Raw genomic sequence first — 19,979 nt, 5'->3', positions numbered from 1 at the left:
GACTGGCCTAGTAATCCTCTCTTAATTATTCCTATGTCAGTTTCTGTTCCAAAGGGAGAATTACCAATTTCCTCCCATTAAGAAGAAACAATCAAAATAGCACTATTCTTTGAAAAAAGCAATGAAACAAGCAATTATTGTCTTCTTGCACAGAAATAGACCAACACTGGAGCAATTAAGAGAGGCTAGTCATCACTAATCCCAAATACACTCTCATCAAGAAGCAATAAAATGAGTTGAATCTGCCACAGTAAGTCCTTGAGTTTAGGGCACAGGGCTCTTAAATCAGGGGTAGACAGGCTTTAGACTGGTGGGACCAACTTGGTTAATTACTGGATCCCTTGGATCTATCAACTAGAGTTCAGTGCAGAAGATGTATACTTAGAAATAAAGAATTCTGAGCCCAGGAATTTGAGCTGACTATGAAAACTAATGGATCTCACAGTTCCTCTCGCATAAAAATTCATTCCTAATTATCCCAAGCTTTCTTTGTGTCAATAGTATAATTTAAGGTGGGAGAGAAAGTCATTTGTTATTCTTGAACAATTGAGGAATCAGAAATCCTTGCCAGTCCACTGTAAAATCAGCCAGAGATCTAGCGCTATGTTGTGCACAGCCCTGGCTTAGGGCTGCCTTAGAAGCTTCAGTTATGCTCTGTTTGTCCACACTTGACAGACTTACACTCCAGTTACATTTTATTAAAAGAAGCAGCAAAACACCCATTAGTCAGGGCTGTGGGTGGCGGGAGGGAAGGAAGTCCACACAGAAAACCAGGAGTGTTGCAGGCGAACAGAAATGTCTTCTGGATGATCCATGAAAAGTCAAGTGAATATGAAAACAAGTGAAGGCAATGCTGAGAAAAGGGCTAGTGCAGAAGCGACATTTGAAGCTAGAAAGAATGCATGCTTTGTGTAAAACCTGCGTAAAAACATGAGTAACTGGATGCAAGAATACATGGATCTTGCTTCAAGCTAACAAGGCTCTGTTTACATGATGTTGTCCCTTCAGTCCCAAAATGGTAGATCATCTGAAGGGTTGCTGTTGCGTGTTTTGCTTTGCCTTACAACAAGAGTATCTTCTCTGAATCATGAGTACCTGCATTTCTATGGACTCTTGGTCAATATATTTTGTTCATAGGCACTCTTGTTTTGTTGCCCATTGTTGCTTAGGTTAACTATTTCTAGGATGTTTTTTAGAGCAAATGCCCTCTCAAGGTAGCATACTAGATCTAATTTTATTAAAAAGCAGCAAAAGTAACATCAGTAAGCACTAGCAATAGCTAACATTCAGTCCAGACAGCACTAAACTCTAAAATACAGTTTCAGCCAAAATCCAAGAAGAATCCAGTAAGGCATAATCAAGAAAAGGTTAATGAAGGCATTTAGGTGGGTCTTTAGAACTTCCTTAAATGTGGACCAATAACAGGGTCTGATTAAGTCTCTAGAGGACCTAAAGTTCTCTACAGAAAGCCTGGGGTTCCCCCACACTTGTGAGGAAATACCTTATCTTATCTCTTAGGCACTGGAAATAAGGGATTCTCTTGCTACTGCTACTGCCCGTATTGCAATCCCCAACCCCACCCCGAAAGCAGCAGATGCAAGGGGTTGATCCACCAGAAATGGCAAGGTGGGTCATGTGCGGCCCCACCTCTTTGCATCCCTGCTGTAAAAAATAAAGACCACACCAACTCTTTGCCCTCCAGTCAAGCTTGATGCCACACAAAAAAACCCTGGTGGACAAATTTGAGAAAGGCTGGCTATTCCACCTTTGTCCAGTCAGGTTGCGGTGACACAAGGCAGGTTGGCATGTTCGTCAAATATTTGTAGAAGATGACACATGTTTTCTTCACGTCACCCAGACTGCACGAATTGAAGTGTAAAGTACTCGAAACAAAAACTCCACTCAGTTTAATTTAATGAGGTACTGCATATTATGTGGAATACACAAGCACAGAATGCCATCAACTCCATTGTGATAACATCTCAAACATTACTGGGAGGGGTATCACAGTAGGACCATCAGCACTACAAACAATTGTGGAGTACTATCTGCTATTCAGTTCTAAGAACTAAGTGATAAGCCCCTGCATGGGCAGAATCATAATCCTGTCAACCTGGAGATGTGGGAGATGACAGGGACACAGGAGTATGTGGGACAGGTAAGGGGTGGGGTTCAGGGGGCTTTGAAAGGGCTAACACAGATCAAAGAAACCACCCTTGAGAGTTCAAAGGGAGAATGCTGAGGAACCAAGAGGGAGGGAGCTTGGGGGAGGACAAGGTTTTTTCAAGTATAGGAAATGCCATATGGCAATTGAAGCAGAAGGTGAAGAAAGTGAGGGAACACTACACCTCTTGCTACACTCTAGAACAGCAGAGTAACAATTCTTACCAATGAACAGCACATGATCCCAGCCTCCCAGTTGGGAAGCTCTGTTCTAGGGGCTAGTTATATGTGAAGGCTGTTTGGTTAGCATATGGGGTCACCACTGTGGTGACAATCATGTGTTAGAAGTCCCCCTATGAGGGCTCCTTATAATCCACTTCTTAACGCCTTTCACTGACTTCTCATTCTCAACTGTTTTCAAGATTGTGAGCTATGGAGGCCTAGGATTGTTTCATTGTTGTTCGGTTATGTTTCACTCTGGTTCTATTTTTAATATTATAAAGAGGTTTATTTCCTAAAAAATGACAGTATAATCCCAGACATGTTTACTCAGAGTAAGTCACACTGAGTTCAGTGGAGCTTATCCCTGCATAAGTGGGAATGAGACTGCAGCCCAAGTCACTTTATAAATAGAAAAGTTTTTCAGCTTTGTTTTGATTCCTCTCTTTAAGAAGTTAGGATAAATAAGGAAGTGTAACTTTCCAAATTTCCAGTGATTCTGTAACATTATACTATTAATAGAAAGTACATGGATACAGAAAAGTAATCAAACTTCCTCTCTCAGAAGGAAAGCCAATCCCCTTTTGACACTTTTACCATCAATTGGATACCTTCAGTGCTTATGAGAGCCTCATTCCAAGAATGAGGCCCTTTTCTTTAATAATGGGAAATATAAGAGATCAAGTACTCTTATAAGATGCACATATTTCTGACTGTGTGTGTGTGGAGGGGAAGAGAAATAAAGGGGCTATATTTTGTGAATATACCATATTATTGGACAAGCTACACATATTATTCCTACTTTCATAAAAGGTGTATAGTAGCCACATTTGAAGTTGAAGAAAAAACAACTACAGGGCCAGAATGTGCTTCTGATCTGAATTAGGGTCATTTCCCCCTTTCAGGTTGCAATTGTACACAGGTTCAGATAGAAAGTCCTACTTCTTCCAGCATTTCCCCAGCCCATTGGGAACTGTAGGGCAGTCTTCTGTCTAAACATACATAGATTTTTTTGCCTTAAGCCGCTGTTCACTTCAGGGTTAACTAGTGAACATGTGTGCCTGGGAGAATTTTCAGCAGAAACATGAAGGAGGACCAGATGCACAGCTGCTTTTTCTTCAGAGTTAAAGAAAGCAATTAAAGCCCACTTTTAAAAAGTATGACTAAATTAATGTGTAGTTTGGCCTTCAGCCAGGAATCAGGATGGCCCCAGTCAAAAGCTACCTCTGCCATGAACTCACTAAATGACTTTTGGCAAGTCTGTCTCTCACCCTCAACACGCCCACCCCCAGTCTGTAAGATAATGTACATGCTGTACTGAGAACCCTCAAAAGCTTTTTGCAGTGGCAAAGGACTTCTACCGCACAAGGCATGCATCTGATATGTTTGGGAGAAAAGCAGAGTAATGCTGAGATTTTGTAGTAAGCATTACTTTGTTGGTGTTACAACAGAATAGAGGCTGGCAGCCAGCATGGCCAATGGACAGGGACTAAAGTATCTAGATGGCTCCAGCCTGCCTACCCCTGAAAAAGAACATCAGAAAATATAAATTCCGATGATATAAAAACAATTTGTTATCCACATGAATGGGAAGAAATAAGCAGAATCTGAGATCCAAGTAAAACAATATAACCACAACATCTGGAAAGGGTTGAATCCACACAGACCACTGGAAATCCGACTTTATTAGCAAACACCTCACAAAAATAGCTCAATAAAACCAGTTTGTCAAATAGTGATTGACTGAACTCCAAGGACAAGTTCCATTGTCCATTTGAGTCCTACTTCCTTGAAGCAATGGATCTGGATGTCCTTCTTCTCAGAAATACAACTGCTTTCTTGCGGGGAAAAGCCACAAAATGTGTATCTTGCTGCTGCTATAAATTGAACTCAAGAGAGGAAATATCCAAGGATACCCTTTCTCTTTTTCTGTCCTGAGTGTCCCATGAAAAAACACTCCCATTGCAGTTCCACTAGTTCCTTTCCATTGTTTGTGTTCTGGACATAACTGCCAGGTCACCCCAGTGTTGCATGAGAGAAATAATAACTGTAACTTTCAAGAAATCTGAAATGTACTTCATTTCAAATCTGAGTGATTAATATACACTGCCAAACATGCTTGGACCATTGTTTACCAGCCATATTAGAAAGTTACTAAACTGTCCCTCCAAAAAAGCTTTTTTTCTCTGAATATTATTGGAAAATGTAAATTCTCCAACTTTGTTTGTCATTCACTCATTAATAAAGTATGGTTTTCTGTATTCTGTGGGGATGCCAATGATTTAGCTATCCACCCTTCTGCAACACATCTCAATTGCAGTCTTTCTAGTAATACAAATTCTAAGACCTGATCTCCAAAGGAAAAAATAGCTTATGAGCAAGTGGTGAAGGCAAAGAATAGGAATGTTTTGGGTACTGTTGGAAACAGGCATGAAGTGTACAATAAAGAGTGATAGGGGTGGAAGAATCTGAAAAATAGATGTAATAACTAAAGGCAAAGGGGAAAAAAATCAAACGTAAAGAGAGAAAAGAGCTTTCAAGGTTCAAAAGCAAACAGCTAAATGGTATAAAAACATCCCTGCAATTTTGCTTGCTTAAATTGCTAGATTCAGACAATCATCCAAAATGTTGCTGCTAGAACTGAAAAACACACAAGCTCATTCAAACTTCAAACCATCAATTCTTGCTGAAACATCACACCATGTTTTCCCATTCTTGTAGGTCAAACACTAACTGATTTGTCAGTTCAGATATCCAATCTAACTGTTGTTAATGCTAAATTATGAATAGAGTCAAGTTGTATGTGCAAAGGAAAAGGGGAGGTAGCAGAAATGTATAATCCTTTTCAAGATCCTTAAAACTCTTGATCCTTTTCAATCAAGATCCTTTTCAATCTTGGACCAAGTGCTGGCATCATTAGGCACCAACTGAGGTCACTGCTTCAGAGGGATGACACTGTCCATCCCTGCAGCCTGCTCACCTGCTCTCTAAGTTAGCAAGCAGCAATATGAGCAAGGGGCTAGCTACCAGTTTCCTTATCTTCTTTCTCTGGTTGACTTTGCAACTTGAAACTAAGGGAAGCGAGTAAATAAAAAGGAAGAAGCTATAGCAGTGAAGAAGAGGAGGAGGACCCATTCATAGAAAAGAAGCGTCCAAGAACATCTTGTCATGGATCCCCCAAAGTTTTGAGCCAACTCTCACCAGAATTTGTCATAAGTAGAGCTACTGCATCAGGTAACTAGATGACTACACAGCATATAATAATATAAAACAATGTCTTATAAAGTAGAGAGATGGGAGTATATACATACTTCAGGCTGCAGAAGAATTGACCCTGTGTCCTCAACCCCAATTCACATTAAACTTTGGTTCATAGCAGAAGCCAAACTGAGCAACATTCCTGAAATAATTACAGCAGTTAAATACCACTCTGTGTTTTTTAAAATAAACAAAGATCTCTTTGTTCTTCTACCCTGATCACAACAACTAGGTCTTGAACCCAATAATGACAGCAAAATAGGAAGAAAAAATGGTTGTTGAGAACTATACAAGCTCACCTTCCACCACTAGTTAACAGCTAAACAGTATGTGTATTTTACTTTCAAGTAACCGAAACTGGGAAAGTATATGTTGGGCTGACATATCTCAATAGATCCCAACATACAGTAAGAATCTATTGACAGAAAATCTTCTGTACCCCTCACCTGGATCCACATGCAAAGCAGTCTCTCTCAAGTGAGAATTCGGAGGGTCCAACCCCAAATAAAAGGATTCAATTTTCCTATATGTTAGCTATGATTGAATCATGGAGTATGAGATGATGGTCTCCTCACCTTCATAAGAAATTGCCTTCTCCAGTACATCTGTAAAATTTTTAATTCCTTTTGGATAGCAGATTTCTCATACTCCTTGCCCCATAAACCTGACCAGAAGTTATCATAAATCATTTTTTTCATGTTGCAAAGCAATTGCCAGTTTTTCTGACAGAGAGAAGTACTATGTGAAAACCAGAGCTCTGATGATACACATGCCATGGTGACAATGGTGCCACCCCCTGGCAAGTATGAGTAACAGGGAGCCTTCCTCCCAACCTTGAAACTGCCAAGTGGCTCGTCCAAACTATTACATAGCAATCCCTGCCATGAGAACAGCTCCAAACCTGAGAAGAAGGTTGGAGGTTGTCTGCAGCTGTGCTGCAAAGGCAGCTGAGGAGCCTTAGCCACTCAAGGTCAAACTGACAAAGCCTCCCCCTCACCTGCCTTTCCCCTTAAGGTAGAAATCACTGGACACAAATGGCTGAAAGGATCCCTTGAGTCTTTAGGAAACAGAAGACATCTGCATCCATACTTGGGTCTTACTCCCAGGATATACCAGCAGGGAGGGGATATAACGCTTGCATAAACATTGTATTAGTTGTTTAAATTCTTGCTGGCAACACCTACCAAAAGACAGGAACATGGTAACTTCAGGAAGCACAAAAATACAAAATGCACCGGCCCTTCTACATTCTTCAGCCTACAGGTTTCTCAGAATGCCATGGTCTTCTAGATAATGAACCACTGAGGTTCCCTTTCCTATTATTAGCTCAATATCTGTCCTAAATGTCTTACAACATTCTTGTGCTTGTACAGTCAGTAAAAAGCCCTCTAATTCCCAGGACACTCAGTCAGAACTGCTGGCTAGGGCACACTGAGAGTTGTAGGTCTTTTTTTCTGTAGAAACAGGCACAGAATTGTACATCAATCTAGAGTCTAATCAAACACTTATTGCAGGTTTTAGGGCTACATTTTTTAAAAGCTGAGTCAAAAAGAATAGAGTTTCCTAAATCTACACTCAGATTTTCCATTTCCAGAGTGCATCAATATGGCAGCAGCATTACCCTGGAAGTGCATGTCAGCATCACTAGCAACAATAAGCTCCAGTTCAGCTTCAGCTTCAGCCTGACCCACTCCCCGTGCAGTGTGTCAAATGTGATGCAAATTTATTTAAAGGGCAGTGCAGAAACGCAAGAACAGCACTGATGGGTCAAAGGGCAAGATTCCTTTCCATGATATGCATGGTGCATCCCTCAGCAGTTAAATGTGAAGGATGATTTGCCTGGAAGTAGATCAGGCAGTCGCCCCCCCGCCCCCAAACCAGCTGGAGGACACCCTGGGGTTTGCAGTATTGTAATACACTTCTTTTAAACACTGAAGCCTCTACAGATAAATAAGCAGTCTGCTTGATTCAAGATACTTTTTAAGCTAATGGATTCCATGTGATAGGCCAGGCTCCATCTTCCACAGCATAATGACAGCTTTCACATTTCTCTGTTTAAAATAAAGCTTTGGAGAGGGGTGGAATTAAACTTTGGCCCCATCAAGCATCTTAGAGAAATTTTCATCACAAGTCAAGTCCAGGATGGAACTCAAATTGCAAAATTAAAAAACAGCTTTGAGAAGATCAAGCCAAATCCAATCATTTCGTGAAATGTGAACAAATACATAATTTTCTCTGCAGAGTTTTGAAATTATATTGTGATATATGTTCTATCACAAAGGTATTATCTTATTGGACTAAAAGGATTATCCTCTTCTAATCAATTCTACTGGACTTTGTAGCTGTAGCAAACGCAAGATGACCCAGATTCTATCAACGGTAGCACAATAGATTGGTGGATGCAGCTGATGCTCATTTATGTGCTCGATCACAACTGGGCTGTTCAGGACTCTACACATCTCCATCCAGAGCTGCACTCTCCACTGGGAAGAAGACGTAGAGGTCCCATTTCATCATAACACCAAGGCTTGCATATGCAAAAGCACATGCCTGCCCTTACCAATTACAGGGCAACTCAAACATATTCTTCCCCTAATCCCACTTCCATACAGTCCATCTTGGTTCACTCAGCTGGAAGTCCCCTCCATTTTATTCAAGCACAAGTCTCAGGAATTATTTTGAGTGAAGGCTTTTTGTAGCCACAGCTTTACTGTTGCCCACAAGAAGCCCCATGAACATCCTCTTCTCTGTTTGATGAAGACTGCTCAGATGAAGCACACTTCCAACCTGTAGACCAAGACCTGTTGTCTATTAGGCCAAAAACTTTTAGAATCCTTCTTTCACTTTTCAATAATCATACAGTATTTATGAGTTCCTATCTCAAGCAGTTGCTCAAAATCACATTTAAAGAAAACCCCAAAACTCTGTTCTGCTCAAACCAGAGGGGAGCAGAGACTCTCATGATCAACCTCAAGCTAAATTGGTAGCAAGTATTTCAGGCACCTGTCAAAAAAGGCAACTCTATACCCCTAAGTCAGACCAACATGCCTGGCTATCTTTCTCCTTCATCCCATCTTAACACCTCAATAGTTAATTAGTATACAAACCCAACTTCAAGTCTGTGTATATACCATAATATGCACAAGGGTGGTATCCTCTCGTACGTTGGCCCCAGTAACTTGTCTACCACTGCTCTAATGGACATTAAACACTTCCTAGTCTTCCTCTACAGATCCTGTGTAAGGTGCTTCATCTAGTAAGATCTGACTGAATAAAATAATGGAGAGCTCAGGTGATCCCTTCACAATACCCCATTTCCCTCAAATGTTTGGGTATTCAAAAGCAAGCTTTACCCTAATCCTAAGTTTATCTCTAATCATGCCATTTGTGGCATGGTTTCCACACCTGGCCTTGTCAATATTAATTACATTACATTTTACAAATCATGTGTTTGCTGTTGGCTAAAGCAAGCAAATAAAACAAACATCATAAAAGGTTTTTGACCACGTCCATCCCATTAGAGGTATGTGTCAGGTTATCTTGTTTTCATGAATTAGATGACTGAAATGTTATAAATTAACTAGAAGAGGGTTCTTCAGATCTGCTAGAGTGATCCTCTTTAGGTCAAGGGAAAAAGTGTCCTATGCATTTCACAGATCTAGCAGCAATTCCTTTGTACATGCAGGGCACAGTTTGCTTACTGGTTTCAACAATGGAGAACATGAGATAGAACACAGAATAGTTGTTATCCTTTTTGGTTCTGTACTGTGTCCACTGATTTGGTGTTTTGAATATTACAAGATCCAGTCATAATCCCCATTTCGGGACTTGAGAAACCCAATACACCCCCTAATGAATTACAATTCTTTATTATCTTTTGATGGCACTTTATAAGCCCATGGATACTCAAGTCAAAGAGAGCACTGGAAAAATGAGGTGCTCCCCTATTGACCTGTTACATTACCATTTTTATGTGCAATTTTGGTCTATGCACAGATTCTTTGCTACATACACACAGAGGGTACAGTTCACCAAGGGAACTTAGAGGTGCCAGCATTAGCAGTTCTCTCACACACACACACACACACACACACACACACACACACACACACAGAGAGAGAGAGAGAGAGAGAGAGAGAGAGAGAGAGAGAGAGAGAGAATCATAGAATAGTAGAGTTGGAAGGGACCAGGAGGCCATTGGGTCCAATCCCCTTGCTCAATGCAGGACTCCCAGTTAAACCATCCATCTCAGATGGCTGTCCAGTTGCATCTTGAATGCCTCTAGTATGGGGCAGCCTACAACCTCCCTAGGTCATTGGTTCCATTGTTGTACTTCTCTAACAGTCAGTACTTGGTCCCATTTGCCCAGTTCTACTGGTTTTCCTTCAGAACTTAATAGAACCAATCCATTTCACTTGCCAGGTGTAGAACATAGCTATAAAGCTGCTTTTATGTAATAACCAGAGAATCAAAATATCCTACAAAAACAGAAGAGGGGGAAAGTCACAGCAGGAGAACATAGGATTTCAAGTCTGTAAGTAAAGGGGAAGAGGAGATGAGGCCCTAGAAGGGTCATGTTGTTCCTTATTAGCACTTTTAATGAAATTTTATCCCCAGCTATTATTGCCCCAAAATAACGCGAGTTAAAAATCACACAAGCATCATAGCTGACCCAAATGAAACAGGAATTAGGGGATCCAAAAATTTCATTTTGTGCTATAGCATTGTCAGTCATTTGAACTCGGTGTAATTGAATTCAGATGAGGAGGACTAAGCGTCTTGCTGCGTTGGCATTTTGCCGACTCCCCTATTTTGCAGTCATAGCCATATCTGCCTCTATTATCTTTTCTTCTTCATAATCCAACAGCTATATAATAAAATCATAGGAAAATATCAACCACATTAAATTTTCAAGAAAGGACAGGTTGTGACTAAATGGTCCCTGTTTGAACTCAAGAGGCACATGGAAATTATATTTTGCCATTTATTTCTTGAGCAAGAAGAGAACCATTTCCGACACAACAATCAGTGCCCATGGGTTAGCTTTTTAAAACAAACATACTTTATTAATCTTTTTTGAATCGATGTGCTCATTGCTATTCAGTATTGCTATTCCAAGAGAGCCTAAAAAGCCAGGAAAACAACAAAACTATTAAATGCACAATTAAAGCAAAAACATGTGAAAAAGAATCAGCGCAATACAGAACACAGCAGCAGAATAAAATCCTTTAAAAGGATTTTAGCACCTTTAAAAGGACTTGCAATACAAAAACATCTTCTCCAAGGGAAAGAGTTACAAATAGGCTCTGGGCAACTCTCCCTATGCAGGGCATTCCAAAAAACATGGTGCCACTACCAAAAAAGTCCTCTTTCTAGTCCCCTTCCATCTAACCACTGAAGACAGGAGCAGCCAGAAAAGAGTTTAAAAGATAATCATAGGAAGGTGTGTGGAAAGACAGGTCTTTATGTACCTGGATCCTATGGCTTTTAGGCTTAAGTGCTAGTGTTCTCAATTTGTACTCCAAAGTAGGCAAGCAGCCAGCAAAGGCCTACTAAGTTTGAAACATGCTTCCATTGAATTATTTTAGCTAGAAAATTATGTCTTCAGAAATAAATTATGGTATGGTCCTTCCTGGATTATATCACTGCAGCCTGCAGGTGAAGGGATCCAATATTTACATGCTCTTCAAAGAGACTACCAGTAACAGTAACATTTCATGGAGAAGACTTTCCACCTAGCTTGCTAGCTTCCAACATGCAGGATGTTGTTCATGTGTATGTGGGAATGCACAAAATCCATACCCTGCCAAATCTGTGCCATGTGCTCCAGTATGTTCTGGTCTCCTGCTAGTCCATATGCAAACAGATTGCTTACATAGCAGGTTTTCTGAGAAAAATTAGATCTGAAGTTTGCTGCAGGTGAGATTTATGGAGAAAGCAGGAAAGAGAAGGCCAAACCTGAGGTAGAGGCTATCTTGATCCTGTGGCTAAACTGTTTGGGAATATGGTTCACCCTTCTCCAATGATGATACATGAATGAATTGGGTGCTTACTGGGGCTGGGGTCAAAATCATTTACCATTCCATGTTTCCCAGATATACCACTCTAATCCAAACAAGCAAATTAATGCTGAAACTAACTCTCTCTCTACCTATTAGCTTTCTGATGGATGATAAATATCTACCAAGAAAAGGGCAGAACTTTCTCCTTGTCTATGGATGGTAAGAAAGTGATGTCATTACATCTTCCCTAACCCATGTGGGCCAGTCAAGGATGAGCAAAGGTGTTTTCTCAGGTGTGCAGGTCATATCCTTGTTTATCCTGGGACAATTCCATAACAGCAACATTTGCCCTTTTAACTATGAGGTTAGATTATTGTAATTCTCTCTCAGCAGAGCTCCCTGTAGAGTCTGTCCATGACTTGCAGCTGAAGATACAACAGCACAATTACTCAATGTGATAATGTTACACATACCAATTATTCAGCTGCTTGCAAAGTAGCTGTGGGGAGGCACTGCTTTGTTTTCAAAGCTTTACATTCTGAAGGTCAACTGTAGTAGTCACAGAATCTTATGAAATGTAGAAGTACTCTCTTTCTTGTTGCGTACAATTGTTACCAAGATGCTCAGTCTAACTTCCCTCTGAGGTCTCTCCCTAGTACCTTGCCCCAGAATACCAAAATCTGTTTGGGAAGGGCAGACAGACTACTAAGACAATAAGGCATAGTCACAGAGTGCACGAATTGTCTTCTTTTAGCATGAATCTCATATGCAAGGAACATCAAACCCCTTGCAAAAGCCTGACTCTCTGTGTGGTCCCTAAGAGAAGCAAGTCCTCCAGGCTACTCTTTAACTGGTTTATCTAGAGACCTGACAAGGAAAGCTTCATGCCTAAAGCACAAGCCAGCACTAGTAAACACATCAGCCTCTCTTAACATTCACCAAGGTTAAGGACCTCTGCCCAAACTGGACGTAAAGAACTCTCCATGGAAGGAAACCAAATGTTACATGACTCACCTTTACCCTTCTTCTGATCAAGGAAAACCCTGCCCTCATAGAACTACAACTTCCCCTCCCTTGTGCTTAATCTAGCCTTTCCCTAATGATCTTGCTACCTCCTTCCTGTAAAATTCACCAAATAGTTGCCACTCCAGTCTGAATGTTATTTATATACCTCCCTTCCATATTTATAATGCCCTGTATAAACAATTATTCCAACTGGTTTCCTGTCAAGTTGTCAATTACCTCCATTAAAAGGCCACGTTTCCCGTGGTTCTTTGCAACTCTTGACTCACATCTCAAAAGAGCATTTTGCCAGCATACGTACATCTCCAGTCACTGACCAGGTAGATGAAGGTACACAACAAGATATCACACTTTTTCCTGCTGCATTTCCATTATTGGCATTCCAAATTGTCAAGGCTCTTAGAATAACATGTGGCTGAATGCTACATAATTTACTTTTAAATTAATCCTGGTGAATCCACTGGGGCTTTGTTCCAAGTAAATGTCCATAGCATTGCATCCTCAGAAACTATCGAAGGATGAAGTTCAAAACATTCCACATGAGATGTATTGTGGGGAGAGGGAATCACATGCCCACATCTCACTGGCAAGAAGAAACAAAACCCATTAAGTTTCAGAAGAAGTGTGTTTTTTTCTAAAACAAACCCACTGAAATGCTATTGTTAGTTTGCATCATCAAACCAGTATTTGTGTAGTCTTTCCAAATAAAGCTGAATACCTTACATTTCTTCCACAGTTATGCCCAGATGCAAGAAAAAAATCTTACTTTCTCTTCTCCACCCTCCATTTAATGTATATGCACATTCACCTTTTAAAAAGAAAGCAACCAATAAGCTTCTTTCAATCTAGTTATGTTGATACAGTAGCCACATTACTGCTTATGACACCCTAACTGGGGAATCATTCCCATTGTCCTAAAGGGAAAAAGGGTGGGGGAAGCAACCTTCTACAGGCAACACTATTGCTCTGGAAAGAAAACACATTTGGCTTGTGCAATCTTCAAAAAGATCATCTGCTTGCTTTTAATGTTCATTGTGGCCAATTCTTCTTCACTTGAAAAATATTTTCAGCCTTCCTAGTCCTCCACACAGATGGTGGCTTTTTTTAAAAACTAACTCTTCTTTGCCTAAAAACAAGATGGTAAGAGAGAGAAAAGCAGCATCACTCATCTTCTCAAACCATCTGGCTGTTTCCAATATCTCATTCATCTTTATCCTTGTGAGCCAATTCAGGCATTTGTGCCAGAGAATGCCCAGTCTTAGTTCAGCTCTAGTAGCAGGTATTTTAGGAGTCATGGGTAGGAGCAACCTTGTGAAAATACTGTGCTGTGGGGTAAAAGAACCTAGCTGAAGTTTATCTGAAGGCTTGGGACAAAAGTTAGGGAGGAAAAACAGCCAAGAGACTGGACAGCCTCAACCTCAGCCCAAGGGCAAGGAAGAAAGCTTAGCTAGCAGAACTGAGACCGCAAATATCTTCACCAAATATCCCATTGATGCAAAAGTAATTCTCTTGAAGTACTAGAGCTAAAGGGATCAGGAACAAATTACATGTAACAACTTGTGTATTCGATAGCATAAGATCAAAATCAAAAACCCAACAACCTCAATCCACTTCAGGCCTCTATTTCCTGCATTCAGTTTATCAGGCTGAAGAAAGTTGAAAACCATAAAAAGTCCTTGGAAATTTATTTATTTATTTATTTATTTGGCATTTAGTCTAAACAAGCAACAGATAAAGAGGCAAAAGCAGTCCCGAACCACTGAACTATACCACTGCAAACACTATACAGGAAGCCATGAGGTTTAGGTGCTTATCCTATAAAATCAGAATCTAAGGATGAGGGCTCAGCTAGAATCTATTCCCCTTTATTAATTTTATTTCTAACCTACCTTTTTTCCTCCAAGGTGGCTTATATAATACCATCTATATTTTACCTTCACAACAATCCTGTGAGGAAGGTTAGGCTAAGAGTCAGTGACTCGCTCCAAGTTACACAGTAAACTTCACAGTCAATATGGGATTAGATCTCCCAAACTCCAGTCCAACTCTGTAACCACTACTCCACAGTACCGGAGAACACAGGACATAGTTTTCTAAATTTGGGAATCTTGTTATGAAGCACTGTCTACCCATATAGGACTTATTAAAGCCTCTGGATGATTTATATTTAATGTATCCCATCCTCTTCTAGTTCACATGATCCACAGCTTCCAATTAAACCTCAGGAACATGTTGTACCTTTAGGGTAAACAATGTATCCCTGTAGAAGGGCTAAGCTGATTGCATTACCAGATAACACACATGATCTTTGTTATCTAGAAATACTCAGCTTTTGGCACAGAGCTGTAAAATAACATGTCAAAATCAGTTACTGTGATCTAGGCAAGAGCAGTATTTCCATGAATCATGGATCCTTGGTATTATTCAACACGGATGGAAGAGCGACTGGGAAATACCTTAAAAACCACTTTTTTTCCTTCAGTGCCTGCAAATCTAAACTTAAAATTATAAATAGGAAGATTCTAATACATTTATTTATAGAGTCTATTAAAATTCCTCCATGAACATGCTCCTTTTAAAACAAACAGTCCACAGCTCTCGACTACTGTATTATATTGCTTATCCGCTTTACTTCTGGCACCTCCATCAGAAAGTATTTAGAACAAGCAAATTCCATGAAACCTTTAAAAGAAGTTTCCAGACCGTACAAGGCCCACCATATTTTCTTTCAGAAAAAGTGCAGGAGCGGAGATGAGCGGAGATGAGCAGGTTACAGCCTCCTTTTACGGCCAACCAAAGTTTCAATTTAGATTAGGTCACAAACACCAGCTTTTAATTTAAAAAAAATCACCAAACTGCTAGTTAAATGAAAGGTGTTGTGTCACATCAGTTTGGTCCTTAGAAAAAGATCTGGCAGCCCTGTTCTTCCACTCTCCATGAAGATGATACAAGCACCTTTCAAGCTAATACCTCGGTGTTTTGTCAGATACTCCCTCAGTCAGAGCTATAGGGTGAAAAGAAAGGCACCTCCTACCTCACTGGGAGCTGCACTGGGTTCCATTCTGGCTTCCAGCAGCTTCACATCTTGGAAGAAAAACACTGACCCTACATGCAATTGCCTGACCAAATGTGCTGTCTGCATCAATGGGCATTGCCAACTAAAGTGTCACAGAAAAGCAAGGCAAAGTTGCACTTGGCCTGACCCCAGGTGAGACACCTGCGAAGATAGAGACTTCTATCTAAATCATGCCATATTGTGCATAATGAAGTCACTGAGAGCTTTTACACTGGATTACAGCACAGGGTATTCTGTTTCTGCTCAAAGCAGAAAGCAATAGGATAAGTCAGTTTAGGCCCAAGAGATCTATATTTGCATAGTTCAAACCACCAGGGCTTTGATAGTGACCCTTTGATTTTTCTCTCTATATATGAAGCTATAAATATATCAATGAAAGAGAATGATTTAGTTTCAAGCAAATCCCAAGCATCAAGATGCTTCCCACACAATGAAGTCCTATGATAAAGAAGTGGATTACAGCTGTGTACCAAATTCACAGCCAGATATAATTCACAGATATTAATTGAATTAAGAGAGCCTTGGCTATTAGGTGGTATATAAATAAATTAAAGAAATGTGAGAACCAATTATTTCTCAAAGCTGAAAATGAGTAGGTAGATACTGCTTGAGAATGCCATTTTCAACACATGTCAAGTGTGAAACTGTTGACAGTATTTCCAACTAAAACTTATTTTATGGAAAAACTATGCCCAAAAAACCATCTGGTAGCACTTCCCCAAAGTCCTCTTTCATAAATGGAAGAAAGAGAATGACTAAATGAAGGAGAAACATCATTCTACAGAGACTTTGATGTACAGATTATTTACACCTGGGTGGAAATTTTATTTCAACCTGAAAGCCAAATTCAATTTTGGAGAAGCTCTTGGGGCTACATTTCAGTGATAGTGAGGCTGAAGATCCAGTTCATAGTTAAACCATTTTTGTCATGGAAAGCTATGTCCATTCTTGGATTGGACAGGTATATCCAAGATGAACCATGCATTTGTAACCTTGAGCAAGACACTCAATCTTGGACTTCCCTTGAGATGCATCCCAAAACAGCTCTGTGCACAGAATTTGGCATTAGCCTGCTGGATGGAGCAGCCTACTATAAGAAGCTTACACTTTTGCTCAGAGAACTGCACTGGCTGCCAATACTTTACTAAGCCAAGTTCAAGGCGGTATTATTGACTTTTAAAGCACTATACAAATTGTGACAAGTCTACATTTCCTGCCTGCATCGCTATACATTGAGCTAGCAAGTTGAGTCACCTTTGCTAAGCTGGAAAGGCACAGGCCTGCAGCTGGATGGGTGGCCACATGTGGAAGCAGACCAGGGGGCTGGATTCAATGGCTTTATAGGACCCTTCCAACAGTACTACTATTCTAACCTATTCCCACATCAATGTAACCTTTCACTTAGATCTACAAATCTACTGGTTGTCTCCTCACTTGCACAGGTAAGTCTGACAGCCTTATCTATTGTGACACCGACTTTGACACTTCTGTCCCTAATGCAGTATGACAGGTGCCGTCTTGGATGGTGCTTCAGCTCCTGCTGAAAACACATCTGGTTACCCAAGCTATCTTAATACTAATCTTAGTAGAAGTCATGCTTGTTTTTATCTTTGTATTTTACTTAACTGATGTTTGGGTTAATTTTGTGCTCTGTCCTACAATTTGATCATGAACGGTGATATATAACTCTTCTAAATAAATAATTGCCTCAACCTTCAAGTGCCAGAGATTTACCATGCAGCAGAAAGGACATCTGGACAGCATTATCAACATTCCCTCTCTGCTTTAAATCAAGAATCAGATTAGCACTAGACATAGGAAAGCTAACTGATGCTGAATCCAGGGCATGGCCTTCTAGGGAACCCAAAGGCCCCACTGGGATCTCCAGAGGGCTGAATTTGACTTGCAAATACAGTCCTTTTTCATTTATACAAAAGTATACCTGAAGCAAAACGTTGCAGTGTAAACTCCATCAGAAGTGCTTCTGCTTAGGGTGCCAGTCCACATGCCCTCTTCTGGGATGCTTTATCAGTTGAATGAGTTTAAGCAAGATAATCTACTCCATCACCCTTCCCAGTTTTTATTTTTTTCCAAAGTGACTGATCATTCTTGGTCTACTAAGCATGTTCAAATTTCATTTCTCTCTCGCTCGCGCTCTCTCTCTCTCTCTCTATATATATATATAGAGAGAGAGAGAGAGCGAGCGAGAGCGAGAGCGCCCCAATTTTTATTTTGCAATGATAGGATTAACTATCTTATGCAAACTTGGCATGTCAAAATTCCCTCAGGCATGGCAACACCATTGTCTGCTTTCTCAACAACTCTATTTTGCACCAAGTCCTGACAATGCTCCCTACCTGAACGCATTAGAGGGAATAGCTTTTTAAAATGCATCTTTGGACACAAGGTGGGCTGATAATATCAAAAGTAAACCTCCAGTCAGGGGGGCTCCTTATCCCCTGCAGCTTTGGTTCTGAGTTTTACAGGATCTATCCACAGTGATGAATTCCATCCCCAAAATAGGTTCACCATCATGGAGCACCGTGGATAGCTAAGAAGTTTTGGCAACAAAGCTGAAATTCAACTTAAATCTATTGCAAGTAGATAAATAGGGATAGATCACATCCAAGCCAGATTAATAACTCTACTGTCTTGTCCTCAAATCTTTTGTTTCGTTCACAGTAATGCTCAGGGAGAAGTACATTTCTCTATGGCACGGGGAAAGTGCTTTGTTCTAACTGCAGGCAGAATCAGAGCCTAGAACATGTTATGCTGTACAAAGAATGCTAAAATCAGTCGTGTTCGAATGTCAGAATAAAGTTTGCTTAACACTTAAATCCTGGTAAAAATCTTTCAGCTACATAAAACCAAGATGAGCCCAACTGCCAACACTACACTGTAGTGGGTTTTTGTACATGCAAGGAGAGGATACATGAGAATGAGCTATAAAATAGTATGAAAGTATAAACTTACTAAGTTTTCAAAATATTTCCTGACTGAACTCCCTCATTAAGTTCAATAAATAGTGAGATGAATCAGCTGCTAAGGAAAAACTCTTCATATAAAGCTCCCAAAGGCAGCCATAAGATGGAGTTAGAAAAGAGTTTTCTCCTCTCCAGATCATTAATCAACCACTAAAAAGACACAGCACTAAGTATCAACATTAGGATTTAGTGCCAGAATAAATCTATAATCTATTTAAACTTGAAATCAACGTTTTGCCTACAAAAGGGCACTTAATATTAAGACAGCTTTAAAAACAAAATAATTGAAGCTCTGAGCATAGCAGAGGTCATGGCATTCACTATTCCTTTTGCTGCTTATAAATGGGAGCAATTCACAAGAGTTAAGCATTTACAGAGCACATAGGTAGAAAATCCAAACACTCCCTGTTTGATTATTGATGAAGACGAATCATTCTTGTTAAATATAGTAGGGGCACAGCCCAAGGACTGCAGGGTGAGGGACAGGATCAACTAAACTGAGCTAAAAGTGTTCATTTAAAAAGGGGCCAACTATGTGCCCATGTAATTTTGCCAATAGCTTTAATAGATCCATTCCCTATAATTTATATGAACTATGAGCCAGAATAGCTGAAATGGCTTCAGATGATTGCTAAACAGAGATGAAATATGAAGTTTTTAAAAAATAAAGTAGCAGGTCATGTGAGGATAGCCAGCACAACACAAACTCTTTGAGAAGGACAATGCAGGAAGAGAATGCTGGGCAACAGGAGCTAGCTAATCTTATCATCTGCTAATCTCTTTACAGTGACATGCAATTTTGCAGAAGTTGATGAGGAGCTCTGAGTCTAACAAGTGGAATTCTAACTGTACCCTGGGGAATTCGTAAAGTCTCAGTAAAAAGCATGAGCAGACAGGATTTGCGAAAAGATCAGTTTCACCACTATTATCAGTGGTGGTTCTCCAGCACACATAGCCCTGCCAGCATCCTATGATGCCTGCAGCCATGCACTGCAAGGCCAGTGTGAGAGAGGCTTGGCCAGTGTGCTGAGTCACCTGACCACACCCTACCCAGACTGCTTCATATTGCAAAGGGGTTTCGAACAACACCAACAAGAGGAGGAAAGTGGAGAATCTAGTCGGTGTAGAAATGGTCCCTTTACGATAGGAAGTTTGAAAGTCACTGCTCTAGCAGACCTGGAAGCCTTTTACACGAGGATGGGGCAGAAATGAACCCCTTGGACTGTATAATACTGTACTTAAGATTGTCACAGA

General features: G+C 40.3%; 1 protein-coding gene across 1 annotated transcript in view; it reads right to left on the bottom strand.

The window, feature by feature from the left end:
* ARHGAP20 (Rho GTPase activating protein 20) overlaps positions 1-19,979 on the bottom strand; it is an 89,178-nt gene that overhangs the window by 50,491 nt on the left and 18,708 nt on the right. The gene's annotated exons all lie outside the window — the stretch shown is intronic.

This window comes from Varanus komodoensis, unplaced genomic scaffold (genome assembly GCF_004798865.1).
Source record: "Varanus komodoensis strain SLA01 unplaced genomic scaffold, ASM479886v1 scaffold4, whole genome shotgun sequence".
Classification (NCBI taxonomy): Eukaryota; Metazoa; Chordata; class Lepidosauria; order Squamata; family Varanidae; genus Varanus; species Varanus komodoensis.
The sequence above is the reverse complement of the archived record's forward strand: the minus strand, read 5'-3'. Positions and strand labels throughout refer to the sequence as shown.